The sequence below is a fragment of the Aotus nancymaae genome, unplaced genomic scaffold, assembly GCF_030222135.1.
Source record: "Aotus nancymaae isolate 86718 unplaced genomic scaffold, 86718_ANA_hifiasm-v0.15.2.pri h1tg000003l, whole genome shotgun sequence".
In the NCBI taxonomy this organism is placed as follows: domain Eukaryota; kingdom Metazoa; phylum Chordata; class Mammalia; order Primates; family Aotidae; genus Aotus; species Aotus nancymaae.
The window spans coordinates 67868730-67896012 of record NW_026988414.1 but is presented as its reverse complement, the minus strand read 5'-3'; the positions used below and the strand labels follow the sequence as shown (position 1 = coordinate 67896012).

At 35.6% G+C, this 27283-nt stretch overlaps 1 protein-coding gene across 2 annotated transcripts in view; it reads right to left on the bottom strand.

The window, feature by feature from the left end:
* The window catches only part of GLCE (glucuronic acid epimerase), a 97013-nt gene that overhangs the window by 47548 nt on the left and 22182 nt on the right, over positions 1-27283 (bottom strand). Inside the window, exons 2-3 of one of the 2 annotated variants that reach the window (XM_012451344.3) lie at positions 4662-4726; positions 2275-2365 (exon numbers count right to left, since the gene is read on the bottom strand). The gene's annotated coding sequence lies outside the window, so the exon portion shown is untranslated. The remainder of the gene's footprint in view (positions 1-2274; positions 2366-4661; positions 4727-27283) is intronic. The other variant, XM_012451343.2, reaches the window with a different exon arrangement.

Below are 27283 nucleotides of genomic sequence, written 5' to 3'. Positions count from 1 at the left end.
GAATAAGGGAAAAGTATTAACTTTTTGTTAATATGGATCAGGCTTTACAAAATTAAAAAGCTGACATTCTCTTTTAGTCTGAATAACTTCAAAGACTTGAACAGAGAAAATTGGCCCTTTCTTATCTAGCCACAATATACTTTAAAAGATAAGCAGTATATTCAATTTAAATAAAAAATTCTATGCCTGTCTTTAATGTACACATATTTAATTTCAATGAAACTATCAAACTGGCAATGACTCAGTATTTGATTTTTTTATGCTGAGCTAGAAAAATCTAAATAATCTAAGATTACATGAAAAAGAAAATCAAAGTGTAAACTTTCCTGTAAGTTTATTTCCCCTTGTTTTACTTTTAAGTAGCACAACTAGAACATAAATCAGGGAAGTTTAAAAAAAAAAAGATGTCTTAAGATATGATTTTAATAGATGCAAGAACCATTAGCATTACCTTCTTGTATCATCCATCATTTAAAAGAAAATTTTATTTATTCATAAGTCTTAGTTTACAAATCAGATACTCTTCACAGCTAAACACACACAATGCTAAGGTGGCCTCATTAACATATTAAAGCTATCAAGATTTCCATCCCTTCTGGAGCTTAATTTTATCACCTTTCATAATTCAAATGTATAAGCACTCAAATTCTAAATCCATACTGATTTAAATATAAAATGCATGATGGCACAAAAGGATGCAAAGTATTTTCTTCCTGGTAAGTTTCCAGATTCCCTCCCTTTAAAAAGTAAATTTTAAAAAGTTTTAAATTTGCTTTATAAAAATGCAAGCAAAGATACCTCAAGTCTATTAGGAAACCAAATAGATTTCAGGTTAGGCATGATATACAAGAGATTGTTTTCAAGTCAAATAATAGTTCTTTATGTGATGAAGATTTCAGAAGCTTACTTTATTTTGCTAAAAGTACATAGAAAATAGCACAAATAATTTGTTTCTGATTTTGGTGCCTTGAACAGAGAAATTCCTTTATGATACTGATTTTGGTGCCGTAAACAGAGAAATTCCTTTATGATATTGGTTAGAAATTCTAACTTACATGGCATGTTTTTAATATATACTTTTTTTTTTTTTTTTAGCCAAGAGAGTCCTGAGGAGTGTAGCAAAGATTTTATAGACTTTTTAGGCTCCAATTTTAATTTCTCCTTCTATCTTATGTTTTTTAAAATACTCATAATTTTAGGAATCACAAACAAGTATAAGCAGTTCCATTTAAATCTGAGAGAGAAACGTAACTCCAACTTTAGCCACTAAATGTAGTTTTATATTAGCATGTTTTCAATTAAATTTATATATGCTAAACCACTTAAATTACTAGAATGGATATTAAAAACACACAATCATCACTCTCAATATATTATTCGTTCAGTTTAAATTTAGTAGGAAAGACAAATATAATTAAATGCATTTGTGTGAATAGTTTTTAGAAAGGGAACAAACTTGACCTTTATCATATAAACTTTCATTTTTGAAAATCTAAGCAAAATGAAGGCTTCTACTTAAAAAATAAGCACCTAGTATTTAACTGCTAACAACATTAAGTCTTATTTTAAAAATCAATTACTTCAGAAAATTAGCACCTCCTCTAAGTAATAATATAGACCCTTCACTTCAAGAAATTAGAATTCCTGTAGCTCCATATATACTTATATGCATATTTAAATCTCTAATAAGTTTTCATACATTATAATTACATAGCATAAGATACCCTGGCTCCACTTTTCTAGGCCAAGGGTCAGCAAACTTTCCTAAAAGGGCCAGATTTTAGGCTTGTGAGACATACAGACGCTGTTCCAACTAAAAACTCCGCCACTGTAGTGCTAAGACAGCCACACACGGTATGGCTGTATTAAGTGGGTGTGGCTGTGTTCCAATAAAACTTTTTTATCAAAACAGGTGGCTGGCCTGTAGGCCATAGTTCACTGACTCCTGCAAACGATTTGATATCAGTATATAACACTTTCAGTGAATGTATAATCATGTTTTCCTTGCATCTAGTAGTTGTTACAAGGAACATTAGCTATTTAAATGGTAAAGAAACCAGGAAAATATTTCCTGAGGTCAGAATCTCAGATTAGACTGGGAAATTTAAATGTGTTAATAAAATACACATTAAAATATGTCTAAAAATGTACAGTAAGGGTATAATTAAATTGTATTAAACAATCTTACCTTAATCAAATGAAAGAATCTAAATTCTAACACATCTCTGAAAATGTATAGTAAAGGTATGATTAAATTTTATTAAACAATCTTACCTTAATCAAATGAAGGAATCTAAACTCTAGCACATCTCTGGTTTCAATTCAAAATATATCTGAATCAAAACTTCAGTTTCTTGTCAAATTCCTAGAGAAACAAAATTGAAAACCTTAAGTCAGGTTCCAGTTTCAGATAAGATGGGGTAATCACATGCCAGCAAGTTAATGTAGCTATAAGACCTGTACAGAAGGCACTGAGCAGCTACTAGGGAACTTCGAAAAGTAACAGTAGCAGGCAGATTGAGTAAGACAATCAGAATTTGATGTAACAGTAGCAGGCAGATTGAGTAAGACAATCAGAATTTGATGTACCACTGAGGCAACCACAGGTTTACCATTTATATCCCCCTGCCCTGCTTTCATCCAGACTAAACATAATACAGACCAAATGGAAAGCTTCAGGAGAATCCCTCTACCTCTGGCTCGAGAAGAAGGAAAGAAGACTCCTAACACTTCACTCTCTCAAGGCCAGCCACCCATCGCAGCTGTGGCAGCAGTGGCACTGGAGGCCATTAGGAACCTAAAACTCTGAGAGAGGGAATCTAACTCTCTGAACACAGAAGTTGTGGTCCCAAGAGGATGTAGTGAATCCCTATTGCTTCTTTCTCTGTTCTCTTACCACTTGGCCCTGAATGTGGGCATAGTTGCAGGGAGTGAACATTAAAGAGAGAAAGACCCACTTCCTGGTCAGAAAAGGGGAGCCAGGCAGAATTAGAAATTACTGGGAGATAACAGACAAGGAACATGGGAAAGCAACACCTCAAAGTTGTTTTATGAACTACCGGACTCACCCTCAAGTGGCACTTGTGTGCATCTGACCCAAACAAACATACATAGACTTTGAGAATTATGGAATAGACCCTCACCCAAGTTCCAGACTGGCAATGGGTGATACACATGTGGGACAGAACCAAGTAGTATGGTAAAAGCTTTGAAAATCAAACTGATGCTGTAACTATAACCCATAGAAACTTGCAGTATGAATCTAACTGGGTTGACTGTCTACTAAAACAAATACATCAACAGTCTGCATAGTATTTAAGCAAGACCCAATGTTTCCTAACATAACAGTCAAATGTCCAGGATATAATCCAAAATTACTAGGTATACAAGGAATCAACAAAATCTCAACTTGCACAGAAAAAATGTCAACATCAAGAAAACAAAGATGTTGAAATTACCTAAGATATTAAAGATATTAGAACCATTATTACAGAATGCTTTAACAAGTAAGTAGAAACATTCCTGAAACAAAGGACAAACTCAGAAATAAAAAAAACAGAAGATACAAAGAAGAACCAATTGGAAATTTTAGAAGAAGAAAAATATCAATAACCAAAATAAAAAGCTCACAAAATGAGCTCAATAGTCGAATGAAGATGACAGAAGAAAAACTCAGTGAACTTACCACAGATGAATAAAAATGATCCAATCTGAACAGAGACAAAGATTGGGGAAAAAAGGTCAACATCATTTGTGTGATGAAGTCGTTCTGTATAATACTGAGGTGGTGTACACATGGCGTTGTGCATTTGTCAAAACCCACAGAACTGCACATCACAAACATTAAACTTTAATGTATGCAAATGTTTAAAAATCAACTAAGATGTTGGGGAAATTTTAAGATAGAAGGCAGTCCATGACAAATGAATCTGGCTATATTATAAATGAATGACATAACCCAACTAAAGGGTGTAGGGTAAATTTATTTCTCACAGGGGTACTGGTTAACAATTGTGAACTTGCTTTACTGAGATGGAACAAATAAGTAAATGGATGATCAAGGCCAGGTTTCTGTTAGAAAGGAAAGCTACAGATAAAGTAGAAAAGCCTAGAATGAACCCTGCGCTACTGGATTAGTCACAGACATCAGTATGAACTTGATATATATACAGCATAACATATAATACAAATGGATACAGAGACAATTAGATGTACATAAATACATGATTAATATACAAATGTATTCTTTCCTAGCTCTATCCTTTGAGAAGCCCTTGAAATGGTGATACCTCTGTATCAACAAGTGTATCTAGTACCCAGAGAGACAATGGATCTAAACATAATTCTCCAACACGAGAAACCAGGGCTCCTAAAAGGAAATCGCCGATTCCACAGGTAAGGCAGAGAAAATATATGATGAACCTGGAGTATCTTGTAGAACCAAAAATTAAGGAAGTATGCAAAAAAGAAAAGGATGGGAACATGTCAAAGGAACACAGGGACCAACACTGGAACAATTTTAGCAACAAAATAACAGTACTGAATTATAAGCCAATGTATAAAGTAAGTATACATATTGATATAAATAACTGAATAAACTAATGGAAAAGAAGGGACAAAAGCTTACTTACAGAAGAAATCTTAATAACAAATACACATACCCCATCCATAAGATGAAACAATCTCCCAAGTCCTTGGATTGTGGGCTAAAATTAGCAACTCATTTCTAAAGAACAGAATACAAAAAGACAAAAATGTCAACTTTACAGTGAAGACATCTGATAAACAGTACCTTAACCAAGTAATGTTGTTATCATGTACTTTGATAAGATGTGAGGAAAAGGGCATTTCCCTCTGTGGATTCTTTCCTAAAACTTATAACCTAAGTCTAATCACAAGAAAAACATTAGACAAACACAAATTGAGAGACACTTTGCAAAGTATCTGACTGGCATCAGCACTCAAAACTGTCAAGTTTATGAAAAACAAAGAAAGGCTGAGAAACTGTCATAGACTACATAAGATTTGGGGAGAGTGACAAATGTAACATGTAAACCTGGAATGGATTCTTGAACAGGAGACCAATGGAAAATCTGGCAAAATCCCAGCTTGGAATCTGGAGTTTGGCTAGTAGTAAGGTACCAGTGTTGGTTTCTTGGTTTTGTAAAATGTTATTATTATGGCAAGCTATGTGAGGAATATAAAGGAACTCTTTGTATTATCTTTGTAACTCTTCTATAAATCTAAATTTCTTCCAAAATAAAAAGGTTGTTTTTAATGGTCAAAAGACCTGAATAGATCCTTCACCAAAGATAATGTAACAAAACATATGACAAAATGTGCAACATTACTAGCTATCAAGAAAGTGAAAATGAAACTCATTATCAGGTACCACTGCAAATCTATTAGAATGGCTAAAATGAAAAAGATGAACCATACCAAGTGCTGACAGGAGTGCAGAACAACTAGAACACTCATACATTGCTGATGTAAATACAAAGTGGTATAGCCATTTTAGAAAACAATTTGTCAATTTCTTCACAATAAACACCATATGACCCACCAATCCCATACCTATGTATTTTCACCCAACAGAAATGAAAACTCATTTGCACAAAATCCTATACACAAATGTTTATAGCAGCTCTATTCAAAATAGTTAAAAACTGGAAACAACTCAAATGTCCTTCAATTAATGAATTTAAACTGTGGTACACATCCATACAACTGAATACTACTCAGCAATAAAAAGGAAAAAATATCAATACACAGAACAACTTATATGAATCTTATAAGGCATTATACTGGGTAAATGCACACGTAATGGTCTTAACTGCCTTCATGCTCTATTATTCCACTTCATGACCATTTTTGAAAAGACAAAAGTAAAATGGCAGAGTTACCAGGTATTGAGGGGTAGGGAGGGAGCACAACTACACAGGGATAACACAAGGTAGTTTTTTTGAGCTAAGGAAACTATTCCGGATATTGACTGTGATGGTGGGGAGATAAATCTATATATGTGCTAAAATATATCAACTATACACAGAAAAAGTTTTACTGCATGTTCATTTGAAAAAATAAAATTTATGATACTTAAAAGACTTTTAAATCATCTAGGCTTTTTCAGAATTATTTAGTTTGGATTTTATAGTCTGTAAAAATCCTCTTGTTTATTCTGCCTATTTTTAAGATAGAGGAAGTGACAGATAGCTCAGTCCTGACATGTAAAATCACTAGAAGGATCAATGGTCTAAACGTCAGTTCTCCTAAGCAATGTATCACCTGCAAAGGAGTCTAATCTGCTCATCACCACTATCCCACCTAATTGAAGAGTAAACCCTGACATCTGCTTAGTGGTATCATAAAAGAACTTTCATTAATGATTAAAAAAAAATAATACTGATTTACAGTCAGTAGAGAATTCCACATTGTGGGGCGGTAAGAGGGATGTGATTAATTCTACTTTCATTGCAAAATAAGCATTCTGAAGGCAAAAAAAGTAAAACAGGCCAGGTAAAGTGGCTCATTCTTGCAATCCCAGTACTTTGGGAAGCCAAGGTGGGCGGATCACCTGAGGTCAAGCATTTGAGACCAGCCTGGCCAACACGGTGAAACCCCATCTCTACAAAAATACAAAAAAATCAGCTGGGCGTGGTGGCACACACCTGTAGTCCCAGCTACTCGGGAGGCTAAGTCACAAGAATCGCTTAAGCTTGGGAGGCAGAGAGTGTAGTGAGCCAAGATCACACCATTGCACTCCAGCCTGGGTGACAGAGTGAGACCCCCTTCTCAAAAAAAAAAAAAAAAAGTAAAACCATCATTTGTTTCTACCTTTCTTATCAGGGAAAAAATAGTCGCTTTATTTGAGTACGTAGGATGAGGAATACAAGCTGGAAAACATAGTATTTCAGAAGTAATTCCACTCTTCTGCAAGAATTTCTTTATCGTACTTCAACTAATACAGTACACTACAAGCTTACAGTGAATTATTACTATGCTATACATACATGTGGTCATAAAACATTAAAACCTACATAATACAGGCATTTAAATTTTAAAAAATTAAGTACAAAGGTACTACCTCTTCTGAACACTTTTTGTCATACTAACAATATATTTGGTTCCTACGTTTACCTTAGTTATTATTTTTAAAAATCATATTTAGCCAACTATTTCCATTTAACATAAACTTGATTATTTTTTAAGGATACTGTTCTCAGTTGTGTTACTAAATTCAGCAACACCTTCAGAGTACTATATTTAAAAGAATATGAGTTTTTTTTAAAAAACCAATCAGCAATTGCACTAATTTTAAATGGAAAACTAAAAGCCTCTATAAGGAACAGTTTTTTGCCCTAAGGCCTTTTGTTCTCATAATATCACATCCAATTATAAGTGAAATGATTTGCTTCAAGAATTTAGGTTATTTTCCCCAGAAACACGTTTGGAAAAACTGATGACATTATCTGGTACCACATCCTTTCTAACTGAAGCCATTTGTGTGTAGTAGCTATAGTAAAATTCACTAAAGTCAGTTTAGTTTTGACACCCAATAAAACCCACTGAATGGAGTACCTACTGCAAATCTGTATGCTTACTGCTCCATGTAATCTTCTCACTAGATTTTCAATTTACTAAACAAAGGCTGTTTTATCAATAATCAAAATCTGACTTCCACAGATGCACTACACCTGTCAAAAGTTTCAGTAAGTTAGTAAATTTCCTGTCTCTTCTCTCTGTAACACTGCATGTGTTTAAGTCACTACTAAATTTTAATGACCATAAACACAGGAGTTTTTTCCCCTCTCTTTTTCAAATAATCAAGAAAACTTCAGTGATTAGTATTGCACCATTCACAGTTAAACTTCCAGCCGTCTTCAAAAGTTGCCAATTAATAACAATTTTTACATATGAACTAAGCCCAACAGGATGCCTTACCTTACTAGTCACTGAAATGCTAAATTCACAGAAATCAACATTACCTAGTAACATTTTAAAGATTACAGTACAATAAACTACCTATCTCTATAAGAGTGGCTATTACTTTCCTTCACCCATATTAATATCATCTAAACTTAAATATCACAATAGCCATCTCTACACTTAAGCAAATCAAACGAACTTTCCACCCGTTATTCCAAAAGTTCTTCTTTAGAAACGAAGTTTATATAAAATATATTTAGGCTATTTGTTAAGAAACACAAAAGGTCAGAATAAGAAATTATCCATAAATAATGTTAAATTATCAAAGAATCGAGAAGGGATTTGGAATAGAGAACTTAGTATGTACTGAAATTGAGAAGGCCTCGTGATATTTACACTCTGTAGCCCAAACCTGTGTTACAAGCATATTTATCCACTTGCTAATAGTTTTATCACGGCCAAGGTTGAAAGCAATGCCTGGGTAGACTATAAATCTCATATACCTGTGCTTACTCCAATCCACCATTACTAAAGTTCCCTATTGCTGCATTGGGAAACTACATGATACAGAATTGTAACCATGACTATTACTGAGAACACTACGAATAACTATCTTTAGAAGGCATTTAACAATTGGTAAGAATACTGCAGTTTTTCCATGAAGAGTAGACCCACACTCAGCACACAGTGGGAGCACAACAGGGAATTGTATACGAGAAAGACAGAAGCTCTAAGAGCAATAAACAATAGATAAAATAAGTCTGTCTATCTCATAAAAGCCATATTGAAAAATTTATTTTAATTTGCTTCTGAGTTGGTAATTCTTCACTATAGGTGAATACTGGTTTAAAACAACTGCTGATTACTATTTTTTAATTGGGTAAGTACTTTCTGACTGTTGAATCTAGGAAGAGAAAGCAAGACTGGGCACTATGGTTCATTCCTGTTATCTCATCATTTTGGGAGGTCAAGGTGGAAGGACAGCTTGAGCCGAGGAGCTCAAGACCAGCCTGAGCAACAGAATGAGACTCCGTCTCTACGAAAAATGTAAAAATTAGCCAGATATGGTAGAGTGTGCTTGTAGTCCCAGCTAGTTGGGAGGCTGAGGAAGGAAGATTGTTTGAGCTGATGAAATCAAGGCTACAGTAAGCCTGTGTTCATAACAATGCACTCTAATCTGGGTGACAGAGCCAGATCCTTTCTCAAAAATAATAATAATAGGAAGAAAAAGCAAAACAGAACTGCCCTTAGCACTTTAGAATCTTTACTAAGAAAATTAAAATGGAGTACATGATCATTCTTAAGGCCTTTTTAAAAATTCCTCAGCGGGTATCTGATTAAATCTTAAATTGTCCTCTAAGTCTGGATTTTTGATCTCAAATTTCTTCACTGCATTTGAAGCAGAAATAGCCAAAAAGAGAGATAAGTGAGGTTCCTAACTCAATGCAAAGAAAAACAAAGTAAGTCTTTGTTAGCAATTCTGTAAAGCGTCTAGTATGTAAAACACTATTGTAGTGACGGGATGAGGAAAGAGTCAAAACAAAGAACACTAGTACTGGCTTTCAAAGAGCTTACATAATATGGAATACATGAAGAGTTCTTTATAAAGCAATGCTATATGTTTTGCTTGTTTTTATAAGTATACTGCTAGACACGCAAGGGCAGATACTCTGTCTGCCTTGTTTACCACGATAGCCCTAGTGCCTACTACAATGACTAGCACATAGCAGGCACTAGAAAAATATTTGTGGATAAATGAAGACTTTCAACAGCTATGTCAATAATGACACTTGGCTTTCTTGACTCCAGTGATCTAGTCCTCTTTGACAGACAGAACAATGGCCCTCCTAAGATGTCTGTGCCCTTAACCACTGGAACCTGTTACTTGACATGGCAAAAGGGATTTGCAGTTGTAATTAAGGTTAAGGAACCTGAGATGGGAGAGATTATCCTGTATTATCCAGGTAGGTCCAATCTCATCACATGAGGCTTTTAAAGTGGAAGAGGAAGACAGAAGGTGGATCAGAGAATTTAAATGAAAGGAGAAGGAGATATCGGAAGCTTGAGAGGGGCTTGACCTTTGTTACTGACTTTGAAGATGAAGGAGGGTCACACGCCAGGGAATGAGAGTGGAATGTAGGTGCTAGAAAGGGCCCTGATCAAGACAAATGCTACAACCACAAGGATCCCAGTGCTACAACCACAAGTGATCTTGCCCTACAGCCTCCAGAAGGGAACATGGCCCTACTGAAATTTTTATTTTAGCCCAGTGAGACCAGAATTGGCCTACTGACTCACAGAGCTGTAAAATTAAAAAATTTTGTTTAAACTACGAAGTTGGTATTAATTTGTGATGGCAGCAATAGAAAACTAACATGCCCCTTATCGCTTCTACACTAGCAACCCAAATATATAGCTTTTCTTGCCATCACCCTGATACTGCGTCAATACAAGATTTAAAATTCTGAAATGCTTTGACCTGATCATAATCTCCTATTCTTACTTCTTCTATTTCATACTCCCTACATCTGTCATCATCAAGGAAAAGGCCTTGTTTAAAAGAACAATATATAGAAACAAAATGCCACTTACCAATCATGAATTAGTATTTTCTAGTTAGAATGTTTGTTCAGCTTTATATCCAAGAGTATAAAACAGCACCACAGAATGGTTATAACCAAACTACGAATTTCATATTCCTTGCAACATTGCAGTACCAAGGACCCACACCGAAATGTGTTATTAAACAACCCAGTGTGTCAAATTCTGATTAATTTACTTTCAAAGAAAAAGTCTTTTGTTTTTAAATCTGGAACCATTTCTTTGCCTCTTTATATTTATATGCTTGCTCTAAAATATTAAAAACAACCTCATAAACAATCTGTTTAACAGTAATTAGAATTTTATCTAGTTAAAACAACAGCAGAGCATGCTACAACACAGATGGCAGAAAACTTTCTCCTTGCCTGATCAGTGTCAAAAAATTGTTCTATTTCATGATTAGGACAAATTTTGTCACAGGCTATCTCCCAAAATACTAATGATAGTTTTATTAAGAAAGTCTTTGTTCAGCATAAATCTTAATTATTTCTCAATGTAAAAATTTTTCTTACTACTCTGATAAAACCCAGCCAAATTTGTGATTAGGGAGTCATAATGGATATAAGTCTGTACTACTGATTTCACTCTAGTTCCAATTCCTTAAGCACACTAATTCTCTGTGGAGTAGAGGTTCCCAGACTATGATGCACATTGAAATCACCTGGGGAGTATTTAAAACTTCCAATGACCAAGTTCCAACCCATACCAATTAAATCAGAAGGTCTGGGTATAAGACAGGCATAAAAGTTTTTAAACTCCCCCAGTGGCTCCAGTATGGTTTATTACTAACAATAAGGCATGGTACAGGGCACTGAATGGAGCCAGGAGGCCTGGGATCTGGCACTGGCTGTGCCACCAACAAGCTTGGGTACATCACTGGGTAGCCATTTCCTCATCTATAAAAACATAGGATTGGACAAGTTATTTCAAACATCTAACATGTTATAAGTCTAGGATGAGATTCCTTAGTTTTTTTCGAAAGACTAAATCGCCTCAACATTTAAACTATGAAAAAAAATTGAAATCCATGATCTGATGATGCTTATTCCTGTTAAAATCTTATTTTCATAAAGATTATTCCATAGTAGAGATCAAATTCAACTACATTTCAATTGCACTAATTTTTATATATCCTTATGCTCATCTATGTCATAAAAGGGTACGTATGTTAGGAATGACTGGAAGCTTGAATTATCTCAAAATATAGCTTGCTATCAGATTATTTCTAGAATTCCTATTAAAATACATTGCATGTATTCTGATTTTCTTGAATAGCATTCCTGGTTTTGGTTGGCTCCTGAAGATACAAAATGACTTTAACTTTTCATTCTTCCATAAAAGCAAATCATTAAGGACACCAGAAACATAGTTGAAATAATCCCCAAATATCAAGTTATTCTTTATACAGTCTCAAACCGAATTCTTACCTTTGACCAGCCCTTACAAATGTACACTACCAGTTATGAGGGTGCTTGGAAAAAGGTTAATTCATTCAACATGTTAGGCATTTTATAGTTCCAGAGCTTGGGGTCTAGGTGGCAGACTTCTAATGTGTCCCTGCAGTGATCCTCGCCTTCTGATAGTCACATGTTGTGTAACCCTTTCTTTAAGTGTGGGCTAGACCTAGTAACTTGCTTATAAAGAAGAAAATACTGGCCAGGCATGGTGGTTCACATCTGTAATCCCAAGATTTTCGGAGGCCAAGATAGGAGGATCACTTGAGCTCAGGAGTTCAACATGGGCAACATAGTGAGACTCTGTCTCAATTTTTAAAAATAAAGAAAATGTGGCAAAAGTGATGGGATGTCAATTCTGTAATTAGGTTATAAAAATTGTGATGTCCTTCTTGCTACCACTCTGCTTTGCTGGCATTCTTTCTTGCCCTCTTGCTTGTTTGCTCTAAGTCAACTGCCATATTGTGAGATACTCTATGGGTTCATGTGGCGTGGGTCCAAGGGAGGCCTCTGGCCAACAGCCTGAGAAGAAATGAATCCTGCCTTGTGAGTGACCTAGAAAATGGATCCTTCCACATCAAGATTTCTGATGAGGCTTCAGGCCTTGTCAACACATTGGTTCATAACCTTGTAAAAGACCCACCACCTCTGCTGTTCCTGGATTCCTGATTCACTGCAATATAATAAATATGTGTTTTCAGTGGGTGTGTTTTAAAGTAATTTGTTATGCAGCAAAAGGTAACTAATATAGGCACGTAGCAATGAATAAAAACACTGTAGTCAAAGAACCAATAGTTGAATAATAAGATAGATCAAGGTATCAACAATCCAGTAATGGGTGAGACATGTATTTTAGGAGCTCTGATAAAAGTATACCTGTGTTTGAATGCCACATGCAGGGTTTTTTTTAAAAAAAGAAAAAAGTATACCTGTGAGGGGTAAGGTATAGACATAAGAAAGGATATATATATAGGCTTAGGCACTGATGTTCCTTAAAAGGGAAGAATATGAGTTAAAAGCATCAAAGAAACATAATGATCACTTTGGAAAACTAAAAGTAATCCCAATTATTTCCCACCTATTCAAGAAAACTGCTGCAGCAATTATCTCTTCCTTCTACTGCATTGTCAAATATTCCCCTGCTCCTGGATTATTCCTATCACATTAAATATGGAACCAAAATAATTTTTCAAAGCCCATTCTCTTAACTCTACACACCAAATGTGCATAGTTCCCCCTTTACAATAAAACTCAAAAGTGTTGTCTACACTCACTGTCTCCACATCTCCCATTTTCTCTTGAATTCATATCAACCAAGCTTTTCATCCCATCTGTCTACCAACTTGCCCTTATTAAGGTCACCACGTCTTCCACATTGCTAAATACAACAATCAATTCTCTGACTTCCTCTTATTTTACCTATGAGCAGCTGCTGATACAAACAATGATTCTCCTTTGAAATATATGGCTCTCAAAACACCCAACTCTACTGGTTTTAATCTTATTAGGTTGGTGTAAAAGTAATTGCGGTTTTGGACCATGAATTTTAAATCATTATATTATAACTAAGCCCAAACACATCTTTATTAATCAAAACAGAAAACATTACAATCAACACATTTTTCCCAATGAGAGATAAGTTTGTTTATCCTTGTAGTGTAAAAAATCTGTGCTTTGGGATTCGATAAACTTGGAAAGCTTTTGCTGCATTCTGGTTTTTCCTGGCAAAAAGCTGCTGAGATGCTTGAAGAAGTCGTAGTTGGTTGGCGAGAAGTCAGGTGACTATGGCAAATGAGACAAAACTTTGTAGCCTAATTCATTCAACTTTTGAAGCATTGGTTGTGCGACACACTGTTGAGCATTGTGGAGAAGAACTGGGCCCTTTCTGTTGACCAATGCTGGCTGCAGGCATGGCAGTTTTCTGTGCATCTCATGGATTTGTTGAGCATACTTCTCAGATGTAATGGTTTCGCTCGATTTCAGAAAGCTGTAGTGATCAGACCCGCAGCAGACCACCAAAGCGATCTTTTTTGGTGCAAATTTGGCTTTGGGAAGTGCTCTGGAGCTTCTTCTCAGTCCAGCCACTGAACTCGTCCTTGTCAGTTGTCATACAAAATCCACTTTTCATTGCATATCGCAATCCAATCGAGAAATGGTTCGTTGCTATTGCACAGAGTAAAAGAACACTTCAAAATGACTAGGTTTTTTTTTTAATTTTTGGTCAGCTTGTGAGGCACCCACTTATCAAGCTTTTACACCTTTCTAATTTGCTTCAACTGTCAAATGACCACAGGATGATCAATGTTGAGTTGATGTTGAGTTCTTCTAGTGTCGTTGTAAGAGGATAGATGATTGCTCTCAATTGGTTGTTGCCAACTTTCAATGGTCGGCCACTATGCTCCTTATCTTCAAGGGTCTGGTCTCCTTTGCAAAATTTCTTGAACCACCACTGCACTACACCTTTGTTAGCAATTCCTGGGCCAAATGCATTGTTGATGCTGGGAGTTGTCTCCGCTGCTTTATGACCCATTTTGAACTCAAATAAGAAAATCACTTGAATTTGCTTTTTGTCTAACATCATTTCCATAGTCTAAAATAAATATAAAATAAACAGCAAGTAATAATTAGCAAAAACAAAGTGAGAAATGCACATTAAAATGATGCAGAACATAACCACATTTATTTAAGAAATTTATTCCAATATCAAATGGCAAATTTCCAACAATGTAAAAACCGCAATTACGTGTGCACCAGCCTAAAACTCTATGCTCAGTCCACTTCAGCCACACTGGTCTCCTCCTTGTTCCTTGAACATACTAGGTACACACTTGGCTCAAATCTGTTACCCCTGTTATACCTTAGAACAGGAATGCTCTTCCCTGAGATATCCATATAGATTCCTTTTAGGTCTTCACTCAAATGTCACAATCCTTCCCAGGCCTGCCTTCCTCCAATCTCCATGCCTTCCAACACTCCCCCCATTCCCTTTTCCTCCTTTACTTTGCTATCTAATAAAGTATACGTATTTTATCTGTTAGTTTCAGTTTCCCTCTCCAGAAAAATGTAAGCTCCATAGAGGCAGGAATTTTTGTCTGTTTTGTTTACTGTTGTGTAACAGACAACAGTACCTGGTAATAGTAGGCATGGTATTAATATTTGTTTAATGAATGAATGAACCAATCAAGGGAATTCTCTCACCCATCTAATGTAATATAGGAGAGTAATTTAATAGTTTCAAAGGTACCAAAATATTGCATTCATGTTTCAATCACTGTGATTTATGTTCTGACAGATTTAACACCCTCATTATACATACCACGGCTATATTAAATTAGTCTGAATTCCCCTGAAAACACACCAATCAGGAGAAAAAGTCCAGAATTGTCTCGAACAACAAGGAGCAACAAGACTGATTTTAAAAAATAGTTTTCTATGGCTAATCCAAAGTAGAAAATCCACATACAACATGTCAGAAAATCTAACTGATACAGATTTTTAAAGGCTAGGGATGAAAGAGAAGGTAAGTAAAAATTTCAAATTTTGTTAATACACACACACATAAATACTCTAAGGAGATATTATCAATTCTCTCATAGGTAACTTTTAGCGTTTGATAATGTGTTTTCCATCCATTTTCCAATATACATATTTTTCACTTCTCTTTTTCTAAGCTATCAGTGATTTTAAAAAAAATTAGCTGAAACTATATTTACAGTTTCCCAAAGATAAAAACAAGATTTAGTTGCGCTGAGATAAAATAACTTTATAAATATCATTTTTACATTTGTATGTATATGTTCTTTACACATTTTCCCAAGTGCTTTCACATCTTTATTATGATCTTCACACTGACATGAATAATAGGCAGGCAGATTTTATCACTTCCTCCCCCACCTCCTACATACATACACATACTCTGCAGATGGAAAAAAACTGACTCTCAAAGAGATTAACTGGCCTGCTCAAGGTCACAGAGCTACAGCAGTTCAACCTGGACTATAATTAGGTTTTTTAAAATCCAAATTCACTGTTTTCCTTCACAACGTATTACCTCACCCAGTAATTAAAGAAAGGTGCATTGCATGTATCTACAGAGACTTGACTACATAAGCATCTTCCTTCTGGATTAGAGATTTTTACATTCCAATCCATTATAAAAGTCCTTTGCAGATGGCACAATTATGCTATTATTCTTATTTTTTTAAAAAAGAAGGGCCCAAGAAAATAAAGAAAATTGAGTATCTAAAGCAGTGGCAAGATGAAATTAATGGTTACTTTCTGCACACAGGATCAATGTTTAAGAACTTTTGAACTATCAAACAGATACCAAATACCACTTCCAAGTGACAGAGGAAGATATTTAACAGAGGCCATTCTGGGTTAAATCACTGTTTATTACAGAACCCATACCTACACCACTATCTGAAAAATCCTGGTAATGTGAACTAAAATTAGTAAGAATGAATTATTTTTACCCTTCTCTCCTAAGATTTAGCTCATGTTCAGATAAACAAATGGTTCCATGAGTTACTTCATCTGGACTTCTTCCTGTCTCCTTTAATATTCTAAGAAGAGAGAAAAGAGATTACTTTATCATTCCAGCTGCAAAGAATAAAGAAATCCAAAACTGGGTCATGAACCAAAGACCTCAAAGAGAGTATATTTTATGTAAGATTAAAAACTTTGTTCTTCCCACCAACAGAGACCAACTGCATGTCCCTGACCCATATTAAAATTCCTCTTAGTAGAAATCTAGATTCATTTTGAAGCCTAGTCAGGCTTACTTGGGACTCTCAAACTGCAAATATGGCTGCATGCCCAATGGGCAACAGCCCTCATGGAATTAATGGAATCTGGCCTAGGTAGGAAGAGACACTGTTTTCTAGGGCCAAGGCAGACTTAACTAAAATTAAGTAAGGCTTCAGTAACATGGTTTTGGCTTTGGGGACAGTATTTGCTATCTTGAATACTCTTTTCTTTCTTTCATTTCTCAGCCAATACTAAGGAACTGACATTTTACATCAGACTTTATTACAGTTCCTACAAGAAAATAGATGGTTAGAGAGAAGTTTAAATAATTTAACTATGAAGGTAAAAAAGACTTACACCTACTCCAAAGGAAATACATGATCTAGTTAATAATGGTTGGAGACTAATGCCTTAGGGTAATAAAAGTGATCACAAATATCCACTGCAAAGCCTGCACTAGACTGAGGCAAACAAGGCACCTAGAGTACAAAATTTAAGGACACACTCACTCTTAGATGTCAATCCTATATTTATAATACCTGGAGAGTAAGTGTCTCCTTAAATTTTGTACCCTAGGTGCCCCACTTGCCTCACCCTCCTTGGAGCCCAGATCCACAGTGATATCTAGATGGTCATAGAAGGCATAGATTTTTGTGACTATAAAAATTTGAAGCAATATCTGAACAAAATCTGAAGTTTCAGATCCTGATCACATCCATCATTATTATCTTCTGAATGTAATAAGAAAAAAGTAGAAGAGTCTTGACATTTTCACAAGTTATGAGGATGAAGTTGCTTCCGAAAAGAGAAACATTTATGGTATAAAAGGAAAAGTCTGAAATGTTTATAGGGAGATTTCTACTTCTGAAAATGAAGGACAATGACTGTCTGAAAATATTCTTCTCCCTAAACAACTAGAAATTGGACAAAATAGAGTAAACTATTTGCTGGCACTGAACGAAGGCAGCACAAGTCTATGATATCAGACTATTGCCCTAAAAGGGCAATAATAAGAGGGCTTTCCAGCTTTTGCCTGGAGAAAATTTACAAACAATGGCACAGGGAAAGGTAATCTCATAAGAATTTAGCAACATTGCTGAATTGAAAAGACACGGATCAGAGTTTAGGTAGGCCAAAACAGCTAGAATTCAGGGGGAGAGAGAGCAGATGCCTAAGAGAAGAGATCAACACAGAAAGCAATCCTAAAACATGCACAGCCATCCTACTGGATCTTTGGCTGAATACAATTTATACGTGTGAAGGGTGAACCCCCATGAGGCTGAGCAAAATAAAAATCAACCTTTACAAAAAGAAAATTACCAAAAGTTGTAAGATAAACAACTGTCAGAGCTCACAAAGGGCCAGGAATCATTAAAATTCCTATTACCCAAAGTGGGGAAATCTTGCGGAATAGCAGGGCAGCCATGAGTGACTCCAGAAGGACCATGCATTAGAAGTGAGGTTAAATTAGTCCTTAAGGCTACTCTAGATTCTTCCTGAAGCTGCATAAAAATAAGCCTTGAAAGGATCAAACTTACCTATAGTAACAGTGGCATACTAGAAAAAAATCCAACATCCTTTAAATAATGCAACCATGGCTCACGCCTGTAATCCCAGCACTTTGGGAGGCCGAAGCGGGCGAATCACGAGGTCAAGAGATCAAGACCATCCTGGTCAACATGGTGAAACCCCGTCTCTACTAAAAATACAAAAAATTAGCTGGGCATGGTGGTGCGTGCCTGTAATCCCAGCTACTCAGGAGGCTGAGGCAGGAGAATTGCCTGAACCTGGGAGGCGGAGGTTGCGGTGAGCCAAGATCGCGCCGTTGCACTCCAGCCTGGGTAATAAGAGTGAAACTCCGTCTCAAAAAAAAAAATAAATAAATAATGCAACCAAATTCAGCAAATAACATAAAATTCACAATAATGAGCATTCAATAAAAATCTATTAGACCTATCAAGAAGCAATAAAATGTGACTCGTGAACTAGAAAAACGGTCAATATTAACAGAACCAGAAATGAAAGAGATGATCAAATTAAGAGATGAGAACATTAAAATAGCTATAATAAACATTTCCTCAACAGCATAAGAGAAAACACAATGAGGAGACAAAGAAACATAAAAGAATCAAATACAACTTCTACATATAAAAAAACACAACACCTGAAATAAAAATATTATTAGGTAGGATGTGTAGCAGATTAGCTACTGCAAAAGAATATATTAGTAAATTGAAGACACAGGAATAAAACTATCCAAAAAGGAAGACATGAAGACCAAGAGAAACACACACACACACACACACACACACACACGCACACACACCCTCCAAAAAATAAAGATTCAATGACCTCTGTAACGGTGTCAGCAATCAAACACAACCATAATGAATGCATGAAAGCAAAAAGAGTAAGGCAATATTGGAAAAAATAATAGCTACAGAAATTAAGAAATTTCCACTTTGTTGAAAACTACAAACCCACAGTTCCCAGAAGTTCAAGCAATACCAAGCAGGATAAACCTAACACACATTCACATATATATTGCTGAAAATAAAGATAAAGAAAAACATTTAAAGCAGCCAGAGGTAAAAAGGTACATTACATTCAATGGAGCAAAGATAAGTCATCACAGATTTCTCCTTGAAGCTATACAATCAGAAAACAATAAAATAAAATCTACAAAGTACAGAAAGGAAAAAACAAGGCTACCTAGTATGCAGAAAAAAGATAACACAGCAGGCTCAAGAGTGCTATCCTTAGAAAGGCCTACTTGCAAGGTTAGGCCTTGACTGTTGTCTAAGAACTTGAATTTCAAAAGGGTTCCTGACATTCCCTAACTAATAAGGGTGGTTCACCGTGCCTAAAGTATTTATGCAAACAATATTCTGAACATCTACTTTCCTTCTTGGAAATCAGCATTTTGGTACATGCTAGGCAGAGGACGTTTACCTGACCAGCTCCCAATAAAAACCTTGGGCACTGAGTCTCTAATAAGTTTCCTGTTAAACTGTATTCACATGTGTTGTCACAATTCACTGCTGGAGAAATTAAATGTATCCTGCATAATTCCACTGGGAGAAGATTCGTGGAAGCTTGTGCCTTGCTTCCTCCAGACTTCACCCATGAACCTTTCCCATTTGCTAATTTAGCTTTGTATCCTTCTGCTGTAGTAAGTCATAACCACGAGTTTGACTATATGCTCAGTCCTGAGTCCTCCTAGCCAACCACCAAACTGGAGGTGATACACTACAATTTCAGTACGGAGTAAAAATATCTTTCTGAAAGGTTGATGAAAATTTTCAAACACATAAAAACTGAGAAAATCTGTCACTAGTAGATTGCACAATAAAAAATGTTAAGAAAGATTTTTTGCAGAAGAAAAATGATACTAAACAGAAACATGGAACTATACAAAGAAATGAGGTACAGTGAAGTAAATATGTGGATAACTATAAAAGATATTTTTTTAAAAAATCTTTAAAATAAAATGGTTTAAAACAACCATAATTACAATCTACTGTGGGGTTTTTAACAAACGTAGAAAGAAGTAAAATATAGAAGTGGTATAATATGTGTAGGAACACTGTATAAGTTAAAGATATAGAATGTAATCCTAGAACAACCACTAAAAAATAAAAAAGGTACAGTTCATAAGACAACAGTGCAAATAAAATGGAATACTAAAAAGTTATCAATCCAAAAGAATGCAAGAAAAAAAAAAATAGAAACATGCAACGAACAGACAGGACAAATGGAAAACAAACAGCACAACAGCAGACATAAGTCTAATCATACCAGTCATCATATTAAGTGTAAATGGTCTGAACTCCTGATTAAAAGGGATAGAGATTGTCAGATTGTATTTAAAAAGAAGCAAGACCAAACTACATGCTTTCCTCAAGAAACTGACTTTAAATATTGAAAAAAACTATTATGGTTAAAGGATTGTAAAGATCTACTGGGCTAACACTAATCAAAGAAGAGCCACAGTAGCTGTATTAATATCAGATAAAGTATATTTTACAGTAAAGAATATTACTAAGAATAAAAAGAATCATTTCATAATGATTAAAGGGATGAATCAAGAATACAAATCCTAAGCTAGTAACAGAGCTTCAAAATACATAAAACAAAACCTGATAGAATTACAAGCAGAAATAGACAAATTCACAATTATTGTCAGAGATTTCAACAAATCTCTCAATAATGACAGAATAAGTAGACAAAAACTTAGTAAAGACATAGCAAACTTGAACACCACTAGCAACCAACTTGATGTAATTAACATTTAGAGAATATATCACCGAATTACAGCAGAATACACATCTTTTCAAGTACACATGTCACAACACCCCAACACAGACTATATTCTGAGCCATAAAACCATTCTCAGTAAGTTTTAAGAATTTCAAAGCATACAAAGTATATTCTCTGATCACGATGAAATTACATTAGAAATTAAAATCAGAAAGACATCTAAAAAAAATCCCCAGACATCTGGAAACTAAACAATATACTTCTAAATGTTAGAAAAGAAGGTCTCAAATCAATGACCTAGGCTTTCACCTTTAGAAATTAGTTGGGGCCTACTGGAGGGTGGAGAGTGGGAGGAGAGAGAGGATCAGGAAAAATACTAGGCTTAATACTTGAGGGATGAAATAATTTGTACAACAAACCTCCATGACACAAGTTTACCTATATAACAAACCTGCACATGTACCCCTGAAGTTAAAATAAAAGTTAAAAAAAAATTAGAAAAGCAAGCTAATCCTAAGCAGTAAGTGTGTCTTCCTCTTCCGTAAGGGAAATATGCAGAAGAAGAAGAAAGAAAAGATAGGTGAGCAGGAATTAAAAACACACACATACAACACAAAAGAAATAGAAAAAAGTCAATGAAACCAAAAGCTGGTTCTTTGAGATCAGTAAAATGCAAAACGGTAAAGCCACTTTGGAAGACAGTTTGGCAGTTTCTTACAAAACTAAATATACTCTTACCATATGATCCAGCAATCATGCTCCTTGGTAGTGACCCAAATGAGCTGAAAACGTATGTCCTTATGTTTATAGCAGCTTTATTCATAATTGCCCAAACTTGGAAGCCACCAATATGTCCTGCAGTAGGTGAATGAATAAACCATGGCACATCCAGACAATGGAATATGATTCAGTGCTAAAGAGAAATGAGCAATCAAGCCATGCATGAAAAGACATGAAGAACCTTAAATGTATATATTACTAAGTGAAGGAAGCCAATCTGAAAAGGTGACATACTGTATGATTTCAACTGTATGACACTTTGTAAAAGGCAAAAACTATGGAGAGACTGAAAAGATCAGTGGTTGCCAGGGGTTAAGGGGGAGGTAGGGATAAGCAGAGCACAGAGGATTTTTAGGAGAGGGGAACTATTTTGTACAGTAATACTACAATGGTAGATATATGCCATTACACATTTGTCAAAACCCACTGAGTGTACAACATCAAGAGTGAATCCTAATGTAAACTATGGACTTCGGGTGATAATGATACATCAGTATGGGTTCAATTGTAACAAATATACTACTTCTGGTGTGGAATGCTGAAGTGGGGAAGATTATGGGGGATATAAAAACTGTATTTTCCACTCAATTTTGCTGTGAACCTAAAACTGCTCTGAAAAATAAAGTTTATTTAAAAAAATTTTTTAAGTCAATGAAACCAAAAGCTGGCTCTCTGAGATCAATAAAATTGATAAATCATTAGCAAGACTAATGGGGGAGGGGGGGTGTAGAGAAAGTACATAAATTGCTAATATCACAAGTGAGAGAGATTAAGGCAGACATTAAAAGGATAAGAGAATGTCATAAGGAACTTTATGTCAGTAGATTTAACAACTTAGATGAAATAGACAAATCCTATGAAAGATAAATTAATAAAGCTCACTCAAGAAGAAACAAATAATCTGAATAACCTTATATATATTAAAGAAATTGAAATTGTAGTTAAAAACATCCCCACAAAGAAAACTTCCAGGTCCAACTGACTTCACTGGTCAATTCTACCATTTAAGGAAGAAATAATACTAATTCTTCTAAAAGGCTTATTGAGAAAATTGAAGAGAAAACACTTCTCAAGTCATTCTACAAGGCCACTATGACCCTGCTGTATCAAAAGTAGACTAACATATTGCAAGAAAACTATAGACCAATTTTCCTATGAATACAGATGCAAAAATACTTCATAGTCTATAAATCAAATTCAACACCATGGAAACAGTACAATACCTCATGACCAAGTTGTGTGTGGGTGTGTGTGTTCGTGCTTTTTTTTTTTTTTTTGGAGATGGCTCTGTCACCCAGGCTGGAGTGCAGCGGCACGACCTTGGCTCACTGCAACCTCTGTCTCACCAGTTCAAGTGCTTCTCCTGCCTCTGCCTCCTAAGTAGCTAGGACTACAGGCAAGTGCCACCACGCCTGGCTAATTTTTTTTTTTTTTTTTTTTTTTTTTTTTGAGAACAGGTCTCCCTCTGTTGCCCAGGCTGGAGTGCAGTAGTGCAATCTCTGCTCACTGCAACCTCCGCCTCCCGGGTTTAAACGATTCTCCTGCCTCAGCCTCCAGAGTAGCTAGGACTACAGGTACGTGACACCATGCCTGGCTAATTGTTTTTATTTCTAGTAGAGACAGGGTTTCACCATGTCGGCCAAACAAATATTGAACTCCTGACTTCAAGCAATCTGCCTGCCTTGGCCTCCCAAAGTGCTGGGATTACAGGCGTGAGCCACCATGCCAGGCCCCAAGTAGTGTTTATATTAAAAAAAGCAAGGTTGGTTTAACATTTGAGAATCAATCATTGTAAACAAAAAAAAAAAATGTTTTATATAGGTTTCTAATCCCTAATGTAGTAGACATTTTCATTTTCTTATTCTTAAATTGTACATTCATGTTAATGTTTTTCTTCATCTGCAAAATGAGAATAACATCTTCCTCAAAGAGGAGTTGTGCAATTAAATGAAAGCAGGTACGAAAAATGTCCAGTGAAGGTAAAAGGGAAAGAGAAAGCGTGGAATTTCTCCATCATAGTTAATTTTGTTTACTTAATCTCTGTTTCAATGAAATGTGCTATCTCTTTGGTAATAACAATGTTTCAATGTTTCCTTTTGTAAAACAGGAACATTAATACTTTCATCAGGTTGAAGGGAGAATTAAATGATACAAATGTTAAGAGTAACAGTCAACATACATTAGTTTCCTTTTCTTTTCAAGGCTTGTAAGAAAAAGATATGGTAAGATCAGCCTTTTCATGTAGAAAAAGCTATTGACCCAAGTCTAACATGACATACAACAATGACTAGCTCAAAATAAAAAGGTGAATGACAATTTAAGAAGCATATATGCTCTGTGTTACTAATAGTAATGAGATACAGAAACTTTAGCTAATACAGTTTATTAGGATACTCAGATTCACCATGAACATTTTAACCTAAGACATGAAGGATGAAGGATATATTAGTTTTTTAAAAGTCAAATTCTTTAGTGTCATCTTAATTTCATTCTACTCCAAATATAAAGTCTTGTTCTTCAGGATTCTCAGCAATGAAATGTGCTATCTCTTTTGGTAATAACAACCAAACTCCACCCAGTGTGAAACCCTGTTGTTCTTCAAAAGAATGATATTCCAAGAAAGGAAAAAAAAAGTGTACTGGATAAAAGTCAATAATTTGAATAAATGTGTCTGTCATACCTTGCAAGCTACATAAAGCCCTAAAGCTCACAATACATAGTTGACACCTTTAAAAACAGCTTTAGAAAAGGGGCAAAAATTTAAGTAAAAAAATTCTGGGGAATACTTGAGACGTAGCCATTGGATACACTAACTAGTAGCTAAATTCATTAAGCATCTACTTTAAAAAAAATGCACACATCCTTGTCTTCTACTGATATACCTTAGATACTCAGAAACTAAGATCAAGTATTTATTTTTTAGCACCAGAATCTCCTGTGTTTTTCAGGTTTTCTCTCTTTAACTGCCAACCCTTTACTATTAGAGTATAATCATTAAGGCAATTTGAAATTGTTTACAACTCTATATCAAATTTCTTTCACATTAGCTTATTTTGTAGTGGGAAATTAGAGATTTGGAAAGACTGATGGGGGTTGCAGGAGGATTTTATTTAATGTGATTACGAGCTTAGTGGAACTGCTTTTTAATTTTGAGCAAAGAAAAAAGAAAATGGGGTGCCTTTTATGCACCTAGGTGGTACAGGATGATGAAGTCGGAAGCAGGTTTTACAGAAGCCAGAACCAAAAACAGTTACTATTAACTTGTGACATGTTTTGTGATGCACTTTACATTTGAAAAGTAACATTTTGAGAAACACATTTTAGCAGTTTTGAGCCTATTTGCTTTGTGACCTTGCAGTTGGTGAGCAAGAAATACAGGAATTTTGCTTAGAATGTGAGGAGGATAGATGAGGTTAAATGGTTTACAAGGAGGCAGTTAATATTTTGCCTTAGAGCTAGGGAGGTATTTTATTAAAAAGCACACAACATAGCAAAATTTACTTTATTATATAGCAACTACAAATTGTAAGGTTTTGTTTTATTATTATTATCTAATTCCTTTTTTCAATTTAACTCTGTGGCATTACGATATATATACATTGATTTTCATTCACGGTTTCTGGCTCCTAACCCCAAAGCCCTTGTTTGTCTTTTGTTATAATGGTGGGGGTGCGAGGCCTCAGAGGCAGGCCTCTGATCTTCCCAGCCTTTCTGACAGTAGGTCTTAAGACCCTCCCCTGAGACTGTCCTGCCTCATACCCTGGAGGAAGGAATGTTGATGTCATGAGGATTCTTTAAAAACCCAAGAAAACTGGTTCAGAGAGCTTCTGGAGAGCTGAATGCTGAGATTTGCAGGTGGTAGCGTGCCCAGGCAGGACAGGAAAGCTCTGTGCCCCTTCCCCCATACTTCACCTTATGGATCTCTTAATCTGTATCCTCTACATATATCCTTTATAATAGACCAGTAAAGGTAAGTAAGTATTTCCCTGAGTTCTGTGCACCACTGCAGCAAATTAATTGATTCCAACTTGAAGTCAGTCAGTCAGAAGTTCCAGGGGCCCAGATTTGCAACTAGTGTCTGATGGATGGGGTGGCCCAGACTTGTGACTGGTATCTGAAGGACGGGCTGGCACTGTTCCTAAATTCTCCAGGGATATAGTGTCAGAACTGAACTGAAGGACACCCAATTGGTGTGCACTGCTTAGTGTGTAGGGGAAAACCCCACACCTTTGGTCACATAAGTTTTCTGTGTTGTTATTTTTGTGGTGGTGCGGGAGTAGAGGAAAAGCATGGTTTGAGAGTTTTCACTACACTAACTCCAATAAAAACAACTTGGCAAGAAGACAGGTAGCTCTCTCCAGGTTTACAGAGAAGAAGGCAGAAGGTCTGAGGAGAGTTATCTGCCCATGATCACACACATCTGGAAAGCAGTGGAACTAGAATTAATTAGAAACTTAATCACAACCCGGTCCACTTTCTACTTTACCACCACTTTCTACTTTACCACAATGCTTCAGGCAACTTTTGACAGAGAGAAAGGACATACAAATCAAATTACTAAAGTTTCTATGTAAATGATAGCCAAATCAATTACCTGGAGATGAAAGAGGTTAAAAACTATTGGTTTTAAGGAGGTATAGATTCAAACTTGCCAACTATCCTCAATCTTTTCACTATTCTAACATTTTTCCCTTTTTTGCAGAAAGGAATGCTTAATAATTGCTGTACTCTATATGACAGAAAGCTCTGAACATGGCAATTAAACCAATAAAGTATGACTAAGCATATTTTAACTCACTATAAAACGTAACAGATAAGAATGAATAAAGAACCTCAGAGCATTAGAACACAACCAGGGCAGACATTGTAAAGACATTGTGACTGTCTTCTCCAATATCCACATCCAATATCCAACTCTGAATGGCAAAAACTGGAAGAACTAATTTTAGCTCAAGGGTGGATCTATCCTCACTACCAGAAACTGACTCAGATACGAAGAGGAGTCATGTCAATGAGATAGGAGAAGCGGTTTGCTGGTGGCCTCCGGTTAAGGCTGTCCTTTCTGTTAGGAGGAATCCAGACTTCCCCCTTATAGAACATATGGATCCTTCCTGGTAATCAAGTTACAAAGAGAATCTGAGAATCTCACTCTGGTATAAAGCCAGCACTGTGGACAGCAGAGTGGAACCATGGAAATGAACTGAATCTTTGGTGTCTTCAATGAGGTACTGACTGACTAATCCTAAAGACTGCCCTTCCTCTGGACTTCCAGTTATGTCAAGCTAATAAATTTCTTTGTTGTGTAAGATTGTTTGAATTGGGCTTTCTAATACCTAAAGTTGAAAGACACCTAACTGCAACATATTAGTGATATAATACACTTAGCTGATGGACAAAAAAAGGTGCTTAAGAACCAACATGGCCTCTTGGATTTCTAAAAATATTTTAAGAACACTTATTCTATTAGTGGGTAATTCAGATGTAGTAATATAAAATAGGTGAAACAAATTCTA